Source organism: Bos taurus, chromosome 10, assembly GCF_002263795.3.
Source record: "Bos taurus isolate L1 Dominette 01449 registration number 42190680 breed Hereford chromosome 10, ARS-UCD2.0, whole genome shotgun sequence".
NCBI classification, from domain to species: Eukaryota; Metazoa; Chordata; class Mammalia; order Artiodactyla; family Bovidae; genus Bos; species Bos taurus.
Window position 1 is genome coordinate 84,302,015 of NC_037337.1, and position 14,211 is coordinate 84,316,225.

At 49.7% G+C, this 14,211-nt stretch overlaps 1 protein-coding gene and 1 pseudogene across 2 annotated transcripts in view; one reads left to right on the forward strand and one right to left on the reverse strand.

Moving 5' to 3' along the window:
• Nucleotides 1–14,211, reverse strand: part of DPF3 (double PHD fingers 3) — a 293,574-nt gene that overhangs the window by 190,004 nt on the left and 89,359 nt on the right. The gene's annotated exons all lie outside the window — the stretch shown is intronic.
• On the forward strand, nt 1,843–2,297 carry LOC784931 (40S ribosomal protein S15a pseudogene; annotated as a pseudogene).

Genomic DNA, 14,211 nt, shown 5'->3' on the forward strand with positions numbered 1-14,211 from the left:
GTGAACAACTTCCTGTGGCTATGGGGCTGTGCCCAACTTTCCTCCTTCATCTTGTCTCCTGCCCCCTCGTCCCTGCACTTCTTCTGTCCCTCTAATAAACCAAAATCACCTCACCTCAGGACCTTTGCACATGCTTTTTCCTGTTTCTGGTATATGATTCTCCCAGATCTCGTGGCTGGCTTCTCTTTTATTTAATCTAGGGTAGCCCAACCTACTCTCCTCTTGTGCTAACCCTTACTATCTCATATTCTTTTTTTTTTTTTTTCAAACTATCTATCACTCTCAAAAAAAGTCTTTCTGTTTTCTCTTGGCCTGCTGATCATTGCCACATAACAAAACTGTGAACCCTGGATGAGCAAGGTCTTTATCTCACTGCCTACAGCTGGATCCCCTACACATAACACAGGGTTGGCACATAGGAAATGCTCATCAGATAACGCTGAACAAATACAGAAAGATCCAGGCCAACCTGCAGCAGAGAGTTTGCAGGGTGTGGAAGCCCAGCCTTCTGGGGGACAAGAAGGTCAGTGCTAGGGAGAGGCTCCCAGCAATGCAAGAATCACACCAGCATCTTCTCACTTGTGATCTTCCCAATAGACTCAGCAGGTTAGACAGTGGGGGAGTCCACTATCCATGCCCAAATCCTGCTCATGACCCCACAATGCCACCTACACAACCCAAAGCCTGAAGAGAAGTGGGGCCAAGCGGATAAACGCTGCCATTCATGCCATCAGCCACTCCTTTCTACGCCCGAAAAAGGACATTCCAGGACTGATATCGGCACTGTAAAGCAGCAGTGGCCAGAACATGGTCTCCAGAGTAATTTGCTCCAGTTCCCTGAAAGGGACTCTCTCTGAATTAACCTCCTCTGCATGTTCTTTCTTACAGAGCAGATCCGTGTCCTCGTCCAGAGCCCAGAGCCCACGGGTGGTGGCCGGGGCAGGATCAGCATGGGGGTGGGGAAGCACCACTGGACGGGAAATCAATGGGAACCTGAAGGTCATCTGGAGGGCGCTGTCTCCCCATCATGCACCTGCTGGGATGGGATTTGTGGTCCTGACCCCGCTTGGGGGCCTCTGCCTTCCTGTCAGAGTTGGTTAAAATCAGCCTGCAGAAGCAAACGCCCTGCAGACTGAGTGATCTCTGGGCTGTCCTTCTAAGGGACGTCAAGCCGAACAAAGGAGAACTGAGTCTCATTTAACCTGCTGCAAGGTTGAGAGTCACCCCAATTTCTCTTGGCAGCCCCCTGGGAAAACTGTCTCAGGTCTGCTGTTTTTGGAGGCACAAAGCTGTAAACCTTTTAATAAGGACAGAACGAAGCCAGGCTAATATGACCAGCCTGTCCTGAAATTAAAATTCTCTGGTGGAAGAGGTAGAAATATCTTGAAAACTCAAAACCAAACTGAAAGGTGAGTGCACTCTAGAAATACCTAAATACCTCATGACCTCTACATCCCAGGATAATGACAAAGGACATCAAAACCTCCATCCTGCTTGAAGGAGGTCTGTTTTTCTTCCCATCCCTACAAGAATCAGGAAACATGAATGTGTTTAGAACCTGATTCTCCTTTCCTCATGGACCTATTTTCCCAAGTCCTCTCCCTTCCTTCCCTCCTCGCTACCTCCCTTCCTTCCTTCATTCCTTTTCCCCTCCCTTCCTCTCCTCCCATGCCTTTCCCCATTTTCTTCCCTCAGTCTTTCTACCTCATCAAGAGTCACTTAACATATAGGACGGGAGAAAAGCATTCAGGCCACATCCATAACCCAAAAGTTGAAGATGAGTCTGGTATAAAAATGAGAATGAGGGACTCCCATGGCAGTCCAGTGGTTAAGAATCCAAGCTTCCGCTCTTTCCGCCATCTTTCCGTGCTGCCAGAATGGTGCGCATGAATGTCCTGGCTGATGCTCTCAAGAGTATCAACAATGCCGAAAAGAGAGGCAAACGCCAGGTCCTTATTAGGCCGTGCTCCAAAGTCATCATCAGGTTTCTAACAGTGATGATGAAGCATGGTTACATTGGCGAATTTGAAATCATTGATGATCACAGGGCTGGGAAAATTGTTGTGAACCTCACAGGCAGGCTAAATAAGTGTGGAGTGATCAGCCCTAGATTTGACGTGCAACTCAAAGATCTAGAAAAATGGCAGAATAACCTGCACCCATCCCATCAGTTTGGTTTCATTGTACTGACAACCTCAGCTGGCATCATGGACCATGAAGAAGCAAGACGAAAACATACAGGAGGGAAAATCCTTGGATTCTTTTTCTAGGGATGTAATACATACAAATAAAATGCCTCAGAGCGGGGAAAAAAAAAAGAATCCAAGCTTCCACTGCAGAGGGCAATTGGTTTGGTTCCTAGTCAGAGAACTAAGATCCTGCATGCCACACACAGTATGGCCAAAAAATAAAAATAAAAACTCTGAGCTTCTAAGATATCCTTCAAAAAATAAAATAAAATTTTTAAATGAAAAAAATAAAAATGAGGAAGAGACACCCTCTACATATTTACAGAGGAATGACAACATGATAATGATCATGGAAATAACAGGGGCAAGGTTTCCATTTACTAGGCACTCACTATGTATGCCAGGCACTGTTCCAAGCACTTCACACGCATAATCTCATTTCATCCTCACAACAGCCCCATCTTAATATTTCCTCTTATTCCACAGGTTAGAAAACTGAGGCACAGAGAGTTTTAAGTGATGTGCCTAGGGTTTTAAGTGGCGCTGTGAAGACAGAAGCCCAGGCAATTTCAGTGCAGAAAACCCCATTCTTGGCCACTACGCTATCGGCTCCAATGGGGACACCGCTACCGCTTCGCAGAGAGTAGAGCCTCCAGAACTAGAATGACTTGAGCAACACTTCCTTTTTGGAGGCATCTGGTTTCTCTAACATCATCACCAGTTTGCTGGGTAATCTTAGTTGTTTCTCTTTGGGAGCCTCTGCACGTAGTCCAGAGGTACCCTCCTGTAACAGAGTCACCCTCAGTAACTCCAGAAGTAAGGCGGGGGCTTTCCTGGTGGCTCAGTGGTGAGGAATCTGCAGGAGACGTGGGTTTGAGCCACCTTCCTGAGTCAGGAAGATCCCACATGCCATGGGGCAACTAAACCCACACGCCTCAATTACCAAAGCCCAAGCCCCCGAGAGGCCCATGCTCCACAACAAGAGAAAGCACCGCAGTGAGAAGCCCGATCACAACAACCAGAGAAAAGCCCTCGCAGCAACAAAGACCCAGAACGGCCAAAAATAAATGATTTTTTTTAAAGAAGTAGGTTTATGATGGGGTTGCCTGAGAAGATGCCATCAGAGAAATACAAAATATTACATATGTGGTCTTCTTGGGTGGTGCGGTAGTGGAGAATCTGACTGCAATGCAGGAGACTTGCGTTCAGTCCCTAGGTCAGGAAGATCTCCTGGAGAAGGAAATAGCAACCCACTCCAGTGTTCTTGCCTGGGAAATCCCATGGACAGAGGAGCCTGGTGGGCTACACAAGAGTGTAGCTCCCCCGCCCCCTACAATGGGGTCACAAGAGTCAGACATGACTTAGCAACTAAACCACCATCACCACCACTGTGTGGTTTAGAAACCAAATGCATCCCAAAGGTAGACAGGTGGTTATGGCCTCTGAGAGGCCCTGTGGTTCTGAACATCCACTGCAGGGAGGAAAAGAAAGATGCCAGGTTACCATAGGCTAGAGTCAGATTTAATACCCAGAGTGTTAGAGATCATCTGGTCTGATGCCTTTGTTCTATTGCAAGGAAAATCAACCACCAGAGAAGTGAGGTGACTTCCTCCAGTCACACATCAGCAGGGCTGAGATTCAATCCTCAGTCTTCAGGCTCCTAGTTTAGGAATTTCTCCTCTGTTTACAGAAGGGCCCTGAAAACTATAGTCCCCGGGCCAAATCCGGCCCACCATGAATTTCTATAAATAAAGTTTTATTGGAAGACAGTCACACCCATTCGGTCATGCATTGTCTGTGGCCACTTTCACACTGTAGTCGTAGAACTGAGGGGTTCCAGTGGAGACCACACAGCCTGCAAAGCCTGAAACAATTACCCTCTGGATCTTTACAGAAGAAGTGTGCTGACTCCTGGTTTATAGCATGAGCCTTGAGTAACGAAAAGACTCCATCTTTGAAATGAAAGAAAATAGAATGGGAACCCTAAGAGTCTTAAGCAGATAGTTTTACAATTATCTCAGCTGGGCACAACTTAATAAAAACCCATAAATACAGTTAATAATAAGGAAAACAAGCACTAGCTCACCCTACCTATTTAATAATTATCGTTAACCACAGTGAGCAAACCTCATCGCTGAAAACTTTTTTTTCCAAGCCTCCCTCAAAAGCCCTTTTTCACTTATGAAGCACTCTGAGTCGAAGGGCAAAATGATGCTTCGTACTGTTGCACAGACCTCATTTCCTCCTGGTGAGCTAAAGGCTGCTGCTGAGACAGCAGAGGGATCGGGAGCAGTGCCCCTACCTGGGGTGCTCTCTGTCAAGGAGGAGGCGTCAAAACTCACTCGTTCTCCATCACTCCAAATAAAATTGCAGGAACAACCAGGCACAGCAGATACTCTCACTCATGCCTCTTCTGCCTCTCGTGCCTCCCTGCCTCACTCATCATCTCTGTCCTCTCCAGAAAGTGATCAGGATCAGTACAAGGCTGACAGAAGCATCCCAGCTCTTGGCCGTTTTGATGAGGATGGTCCATCCCGTGGAACAGAGAGGGATGGGACTTGGCCTCTGATGCCTGAGGTGGAATCAAGGCTGGAACCTCGGTTCCAGGTCAGAGATGGAACTTAGGCCCTGGGGGTAGGCAAGTCTCTCAGCCTGGCTGGGCCCCCAGGTCCTGTCTGTAAAATGGAAGAGACTCACCCTCACATATTGTAAAGGATGGACAACAGGCAGAGCCAAATTAGGGATAAGGCAGGCCAGCCAGGCAGCACCACCACCCGCCCCCCATCACCCCTGTCCAATCTCTAAGTCATACTAAAACACCACCAGGACTGTAGAAAGTTGGAGAGGCTTTTATTTACCAGCATCATCTTAGGCAAAGAACTTCAAGAAGTAGGACCCAGTTTGTATGGAACAGTCCTGGTTCACACTGAGGTCTTTGCGTAAAAGTTAATACCTGCTTTCCCTCTCAAAAATGCCTTTGCCTTGCTGACAGATGATCAGGTCACCCTATGGATAAGCTGTGTAGAGTCAGAGAACGATAAGGTCTCCCCATTCAGAACTTGTCCGTGATGGCAGTAAGTGGGCTTCTAAGCCAGACAAGTCCAGTTTGGTCAAGAGTCGGGGTGCAGGTCTGGGACTAGAACCGAATTGTTTGGGACAAGAAAGGAGAGACTCCCCCAGCGACCCTGCTTCTCTGGCGGCCCCTTACCCAGCCCTTTGCCTCTTCTTATATTTGTTACATAAATGTTTACAGAATATCAGCCAAAGCCTGGGAGGCCCTGGAGAGAAGAGAGGGCTTCAGAAAGTACTGTAAGAGCAGAGATGTGCCAACGGGTATCTACAACCTGCCTACACTGCTAAGACCTGAGCTGCAATCCCCAGGATCAGGTCCAGTCCTGGCCCTTCACAGAGCCTGACCCTGACTCATTCTGGGTACCCTGACCCAAGTGAAGCTAGAGCCTCCTTCCCATCTTAGAAACTCCTCCTCACGGGGCTGCCCCTCCTCCACCAACCCTGCTGAAGCCAGGTCTTCCAGGAACTCCGCCATTAAGAGAGCTGAGAGGCAGGCAAAAAGAAAGTTCCAGAAGAGCCAACATGGACCAGAGGCTGAGGTCTGCAGGGAGGAGGGACGGGCAGGGCAGCTGATTAGAGGAAAGGTAACAAAGGAGGAGGTCCTGAATATTCACTGGAGGGACTGATGCTGAAGCTGAAGCTCTAATACTCTGGCCACCTGATGCGAAGAGCCGACTCATTGGAAAAGACCCTGATGCTGGGAAAGACTGAGGGCGGGAGGAGAAGGGGATGACAGAGCATGATGAGATGGTTGGATGACATCACCAACTCAATGGACATGAGTTTGAGTGAACTCCAGGAGTTGGTGATGGACAGGGAGGCCTGGCATGCTGTGGTTCATGGGGTCGCAAAGAGTCGGACACGACTGAGCGACTGAACTGAACTGAACTGAATGAAGGAGAAAGAGGAGAGGGAGGAGGAGGTGGGACAGGAGTCAATATCGCAGAGGGAGCAGCCTGCAGTGCAGGCCTGCCCCAGGGCCATCAATATCTCTTCTGAGGACAGGTTATCTGGGGAATTTATGCTCTCTAATAATTACCTTGCAGAGGGTTCCACTTATCTTACCAGAAGAATCTGCCAGTTGCCAGACAACACAGGGTTCTGGCTAATTCCACCCACACTGCCCTCCACCTCCACCCTGGCCCTCCCAGCTTCCTAGCTCCTGTCCTCTGACCTCTAACCTTTCCTTCTCTCTCTGGCCTGAGGGAAGTTGAAAGTAGAAGAGTCTCACAGCGTCCAGCAGGTTGAAGGAGGTTGTGTGTGTCAGGGTGGAGGAGGGGGAGCGGGGGTGGGGGGAGGGTGGGGCAGTGAGCTGGGCCCTATTGATAGACGTGAGAGGGAGGTTGAGGCAGGGCCTGGGGAAGCTGGCAAAGGGCTGCACAGGAAAAGCAAGAGCAGTGCTCTGGGGCAGACCAAGTGGACTATTTTTGTCTTCACCTGACTGATGCCATCAGATCTGGACAGCATTTTTTAAAAAGAAATTTTTGTTGTTGTTGTTATCTTCCCACCTCTCCTTAAAGCCTTCTTGTCCACACCCCCCGCCCTGCCCCCCAGCCCTCCGATGACACCTCCTCCAGTAATGGTCTGGCTATTCATGCAGTAACCATCATACACTGCCTTGAGGGGCTAGGGTCTCTTTTTTCCCCTTTGGCCTCAGCTTGTGGGATCCTAGTTCCCCAACCAGGGATTGAACCCCCGGCCACAGAGTGAGAGTGTGATGTTCTAACCTAGCCGAGCCAGGGTGCAAGCAGGCAAGTCTGTCTCAGAACTGTGCTCTTCAAACACTCCACTAGCGCTGCCTTGATAGTAAACATTTGCTAATCCATGGGAACGTTTTACATTGTACCCACTGGACTGCAAGGAGATCCAGCCAGTCAATCCTAAAGGAAAGCAGTCCTGAATATTCATTGGAAAGACTGATGCTGAAGCTGAAGCTCCAATACTTTGGCCACCTGATGCGAAGAACTGACTCATTGGAAAAGACCCTGATGCTGGGAAAGATTGAGGGCAGAAGGAGAAGGGGACGACAGAGGAAGAGATGGTTGAATGGCATCACCGACTCAATGGGTACGAGTTTGAGTAAGGCCCAGGAGTTGGTGAAGGACAGGGAGGCCTGGCGTGCTGCAGTCCATGGGGTCGCAAAGTCGGACACGACTGAGTGACTGAACTGAACTGAACCTACTTACACCACCCTTTTCTAAAATAATAATATGTATTAAATACTAAGAAAACCAGCTAATGGTCACTGCGCATGTGTAGACGCCAGTCCTCCCCCTCACCCTAGATGGTGACGCCATGATCCAACCAGTGCCCAGCTCCCCGCAGCCTGTCTGCCTCGAGACGCCATCCCCCTCCTGGCTGGGGGCCTGCAGCCCCCTCTACAGGCACCCTCTGGTCGTTACAGGGCTGGCTGCTTCTGCTCCTCCCGCTCTGCTCAGCCCACCCCCTCAGAGAGCACCCATTCTTCCCCCATCACTCTGGTTTATGGCCTTTTCAGCACCTTGCCAACTATTAAAACGTATTTTATTTATATTTACTTACTAGCTGTCTTCCCCCCGCTTAGATACGTCAGCTCCTTGGAGGAAAGACTGGTCTGGCTTGTTCACCCCTGTATTCCCAGTGCCTAAGGCTGGGTACCTGGCAGAGGAGGCACTAAGTATCATGTGGGCACTGGACAAATGATACCCTCTAGGCCTTACACAATACATGGCAGCTGCTCAGCTGGACACTTTCATGTGAACCCAGCTGATCTGTCTGATCTTCATTTACAGTACACAAGGAACCTTGCTGAGTACTTAGTATTTCATTGTACCCCAATGCGGCAGAGACTGTCTTTACCTTTCCCATTTTACAGATGAGGAAACTGAGGCTTGGAGAGCTTACACACTCCCCCAAGACCACACAGAAGTACACTGAGTTCAGCCCCCATCCTGTCTGCCTCCCCGAATCTCTTCCATTGGCCCTTCCCGGTTCTCCCTCTGCCATGCTTCTCCCTGCCAAGTCCCCCCAGGAGTCCTGCACGGTCAGCCACTTGCTCCCTCCCCTCTGCCTCTGGTGGCCTGGGCCAGCCACAGGTGCCAGGGGCAGATCAGAGAGAAGGAAAAGAGTGAGATGGGGTCTGAATACCCTCAGCCACCTCCTCGCTGGGTCACTGTTGGGTGGCTGCAGCTTCTACTAAAGGTCCCAGCTCCTGTCGGGCAGCCTCTCCACACACAGCCACCCTCTGCCATCCCAGGGACTGTCCCCTCTCCCCTTGACCTCATCCTGGGGTGCTGCCATCTCCTTGTACTTTCCCCTGTCCACACTTTAATAAATAGGCATCTCCGGGTGAAGCAGCAGCTTTCCGCTGGAACCCCGAGTCTCCAACACACAAACTCCACCCAGCCTCTGCACCTCCTCCAGACCCCCCACTGCAGTCACTGCCCCCTTGGCTGCCCCTGCTCCCTGCAGCTGCCTCCACCAGGCCCTTCCCCACAGCCTTGGGGCTGTCTCCCTCCAAGACCTATAAATAAATGGTGACTTGCTGGCTGAAGGTTTTCCTGGCAGACTCTGCCCTTTGCCAACCACGGAGGGGGAGAGGGCAGGGACCACAGCCTCTGCCCAGGACTGGAATGGGAAAGCACAGGTGATCGCGTCCAGGGCAGGGGTGTCCTTTGCTGGACTGAGGCTCCTTGGTGGCAACCTGCTGGGGACCCCTCAGATGGTGCGCCGGTAACTCACACAAAGCTGGTGGCCCCCCAGCCTCAGCGATCACACGTGTAATCCTTAAGTGTGGCAGGTGTGGGACTTAGCTGCCACGTGTGGACATCCTCCCTGAAACCAACAGATAAGGAGGTTGCAGCTCAAAGAGGACAGGGAACTTAACCAAAGCCACAAAGCTACTAAGTGGCCGAGGAGGGAGATCAAAGTACTTATCAGTCCATATCCTCAGACTTTAATTTCCCACCAGTCCAGGCGACCTCACAGGCCAGCCCCTTAACTCGGCAAGAAGGTCACAGAATCAAACCCAGTCTGGGGAGGCAGTCCAGAGTCACCAGCCACCCAGGGGCAGAAGGGAGTCAGGTGGAGTGGAGGTATAGGCCAGGGAAGGGAGTGGAGGGCTCCAGGCTGCCTGGAATGACATGCCCCCACCACTCCTTTCTGCAGAGCCAGCAGGGAGCTGTGTGCTCATCCTGGGGCACACACCAGCATTTCAACAAACCCACCCGCAGGCTCGGACCCTCCGTGTCCATGCTCCAGAGAGTCTCAAGGAAACTCAAGAGGAGGGCGGAGGGACCAAGTGGCAACAAAAAAGGAGAAAGCCTTCCTGCTGTGGGACCTAATATTCCCCATTAACACAATTCAAAGACTAAAGACTTGTTTTCTTTTTGGAAGGCAATGGCAGAAAAAACACACATTTTTAGTCTTGGGAGTGATTTTTGGAGGATATAGACTCATAATGATGCACACACACACACACACACACACACACACACACACACACACCAGCTCTGCCACCACACAGCCCAAAATAGTCCAGACTTCAGTCCTGGCTCCTGGGCGCCTGGAGAACCCAGCTCAGCAAAGTCTCCTGACCTCAGTCCACATGACTGCTGGCCGGCTCGTTCCCCAGAGTAACAAAGCACTCCCAGGACCCACAGCAGTAACACCTGCACACCCAGACCATCCCACCCCCACCAGGCCCTGTCTGATGTGTCCTGACAGGACGAGGTCCAATTAGCGAGGACGTTTCCGGTAACCCAGTATGAGATGGGCCCCAAATCTCCAGAGCCTTCCTGAACCTTCTCTCCCCTAGTCCCTCTAAATCTTAAATCACTGATGTGACGTCTCTAGGTGAATGGCTCCCACAGCATTTTATAGACTGTTTGGAAAACATCCAGAACAGAAAATATTCTTTAAAAAAAAAAGACCATGTTGAAACACACAGAACTCAGTTTTAAATCTGTGCACTACTGAAATTTGAATACTTTCACTCTAATCAAAAACATTCCCTGCCCAGGACTTCCCTGGCAGTCCAGTGGTTAAAAGTCTGCGCTCTCAATGCAGGGGGCACAGGTTTGATCCCTGGCCAGGGAACTAAGATCCTGCATGCCACATGGTGCTGCCAAAACAAAAAGATTCCCTGATCTTCCCTTTAAATACCAACAATTTAATCTTCCCTAAAGATAGGAGAGGGAGAAGGCAATGGCACCCCACTTCAGTACTGTTGCCTGGAAAATCCCATGGATGGAGGAGCCTGGTAGGCTGCAGCCCATTGGGTTGCTAAGAGTTGGACACAACTGAGTGACTTCACTTTCACTTTCCACTTTCATGCATTGGAGAAGGAAATGGCAACCCACTCCAGTGTTCTTGCCTGGAGAATCCCATGGACGGAGAAGCCTGGTGGGCTGCAGTCCATGGGGTCACACAGAGTCAGCCATGACTGAAGTGACACAGCAGCAAAGATAGGAGAGGGCTTCCCTGGTGGCTCAGCGGTAAAGAATCCACCTACGAATGCAGGAGATTCGGGGTCAATCCCTGGGTCAGAAAGATCGTCTGGAGGAAATGGCAACCCACTCCATTATGTGTGCCTGGGAAATCCCATGGGCAGAGGAGCCTGGTGGACTACAGTCCATGGGGTCGCAAAGAGTCAGACACAACTTAGCAACTAAACAACGACAGCAAAAGAGCAAAGAGTCAGACGTGACTTAGCGACTGAACAACACAAAAGACAGGAGAATGGCAAACATGATTAGATGGAGTTAATATTCAGAGAAACCGAGAACAAAAGAAGGAAAATCAACATCTTTGCCTCGCTCTGCCCAATGTTGCACATAGAGTAATAAGTTGTGGGAGACCTGGAGAGGAAGGAAATCAAAACTGTCAGACAGCAGTCATGAGGCAATTTAATGAAGCAGCATCGTCCCATACAAACTGGCTGGGCAAAGACGACCACTAGGGCTGACAAGACATTCCTGGGGATGGCATAGGGCAGAGACAGCTGGGGTCACTTGCCTTGTATTCATTATCTGGCGTGAGGCTCATCAGTGGTAAATTCTCTCTCACAAAAGCAAGATATAAAAGAAACCAAAAGGGAGGAAGCAGCCACACAAGCTGCCAGTTTATTAGGGACGTCGGTAATTTCTAAGCAAGTGAAGGCACGTGGGCTCCCCTCCAGCCTGCAGCTTCACACTAAGTTTAACTCCATCCTCACTCTTTCCTCCCATCTCCCTTCCATACTCGAGAAGGAACAAAGGAAATTAACAAACCCACACTCAACTCCCACCCTAGCTGGGCCATTTGGAGCACCTAAAGACGGGTGAGGGAAGCCCTGGGAAAATAGAGACCTTGAGGGATCACCACCCCCATTTCCTGCTTGGCGCCTGACATCAGCAAACTCAAGAATTTAGTCAGGTCCACCCACAAGCCCAGGTACAAGATGCTAAGCGAGACAGCCAGCTCCATGCTGTCTGTGCACCTGCAGGAGTACATTTCTCGCTGTCCAGCTGGGCTTCCTGGCAGCCCCTCAGTCTACTCTGAATCCCCGGATGGGGATTCACAAAGCTGCCCCTGGTTTGCCTGAGTGACAGCCATCCAATCATTGACCTAGTAGGCAGGAGTGCCTGCTCTGGGCATGCCACACCACGGGAGGGGCAGCAAAGCATTTCAGTAAAGGGCTGGGCGCTGGCATTAGGAGGCCAGGTTTGAGTCCTGGCTTCTCATTTATTTGTTGTGTGACCTGTTGACCAGTCTGAGCTTCACTTTCTTCCTCTGTAAAATGGGATAATATACTGTCATCATAGGCCTCTCTGAACAGATGAAATAGCCTCACTCTGAGTGATCAATCCATATTAGCTGTCATTACTATGATGTGGAGGCCCACCTCCACTTGCTTCTACCACCAGTGGCAGAAAAGACAGCTGGGGGTCATTCCCAGACAGTACTATCTGTTCCACAGGCCTCCCTGTCCACAAGGATGCAGAGCAGCAGAATATATTAAAAAATAAAATAGCTCAATGGCTCAGCTAGACTGAGCGATTTCACTTTGACTTTTCACTTTCATGCATTGGAGGAGGAAATGGCAACCCACTCCAGTGTTCTTGCCTAGAGAATCCCATGGACAGAGGAGCCTGGTGGGCTGCCGTCTATGGGGTCGCACAGAGTCGGACACGACTGAAGCAACTTCGCAGCAGCAGCAGCAGCGCCCCTACCACCAGTCAGCTATCTAGCCAATGGGATCCATGCTCAGAAGCACAACTGTATGCGAATGATTCCATGCAAACTAGCCACACCAGCAGGAACCTAACTCATGGCACAGACCTTCCCTAGGGGTGGGTCAAGGACTTCTAGCCCCTTTCTGATAGGGCACTTGGTCACAAAGGAGGGAAAGCCTTAGCAGGCTGGAACTTCAGACTATCCAACAGGACACGTGGAAAGGTGGTGTAGTGGTTTCCCACTGCTGCTCTAACAAGTGGCCACAAACTTAGTGCCATAAGACAAGGCAGAATCTGACAGTCCTGGAGGGCAGAAGGCCAGAATGAGTCCCAGAGGGTTAAAATCAAGGTGTCAGCCAGGTCGCATTCCCTCTAGAGGCCTTAAGGGAGAACTTGTTTCCTTGCTTTTTTCACCTTCTAGGGCGGCCCACATTCCATAGCTTGTGACCCCTTCCTCCATTGCATCACTCCAATTTCTACTTCCACTGTCACATCCCTGTGAGAGTCTGAGCCTCCCACCTCCCTCTACCAGGACCCCCGTGATTACATCAAGCCCAGCCACATAATCCAGGATAACCTCCCCTTCTCAAAGTCCTTAATTTAATCACATCCGCCAACTCCCTTTCTCCATATTCAAGGTTCCAGGGGTTAGGGTGTGGACATCTTCAAGGGGCTCCTATTCTGTCTGCCAAAGGTGGGTTCTGTAGCAAAGAGCACTGGAAACCTTACAGCAACGGTGAGATTCTGAGGAGTAAGGTTCTGCCCTAAACTAGAGAATATTGAAGGTGTACATTGAAACGTACATACTATTGTATAGCAACTCTACTTCAATTTTTTAATAAATTTGAAGCAAAAATCTAATTCAGGTGGCAGGTGTACAGTGCCTACATGCACAGGACATCCACCTCCCACTCCACGACCTAGTGGCCGTGTCAGCTTCTATTTCCCCAACTAGAAGTACATACTAACTCTCCACTTACAGCATAAGAAATAAAAAATGAAACACACCCTTCTCTCTCTGCTGGGTTCACAATAAATGCTTAGTCAATGGCAACCAGTGAGCTGCCCACTAGTCCACTGGTCAGTTACTCTGCTCTGATCAGGTCCAGTCACTAAATAAACCAGTTTGATATGAACTACTTGACTGTCCACAAGCACCAGCAGACCCAGTCAGACCCCAGGAAGCAGAAGGGCCACTCAGCCCAATGCAGACTGATGCTATGAGGCCAGAGGGACCCAGCAGAGACACCCAAAGACTTAAGATTCGTGCTCAGAATTTCCTAGTTGGGATACAGTCCACAAACAGGAAGCTCAGTTTACTTTCTGAAGAAAGAATACATGCACAAAGCCCAAGCACTCTCCTGCACAAACTCATATGCCATTCCCCATGTGTGTTTCTCTTACAGATAATTGAGTATTATTTTAATTTGTATTGTGATTAATCTGGGCCGCAGGTTATAGTCAACAGTTCCCATCATGATTCTTTCTACCTTCCCATTTTGTGGATGAGCAAACTGAGGCAGGGACCAAAGGAAAAAGGATTTTATCTTGCAGCCTCATCCTGGGTTATTTCATTCCATCACTGAAGTATCTCAAATGAGGTTAAAAGAGGTTTAGAAGTTGAATTTCGGAACTCCTGCTAAATTAGCTATGTGATTTCTGGGAAATCATATAACTTATGTGAGCATCACTTTCCTCATCTGTAAAGGAGATAGGAAAACTTGCCTCTCACATGGTTTACTAGTTAAATATCATGT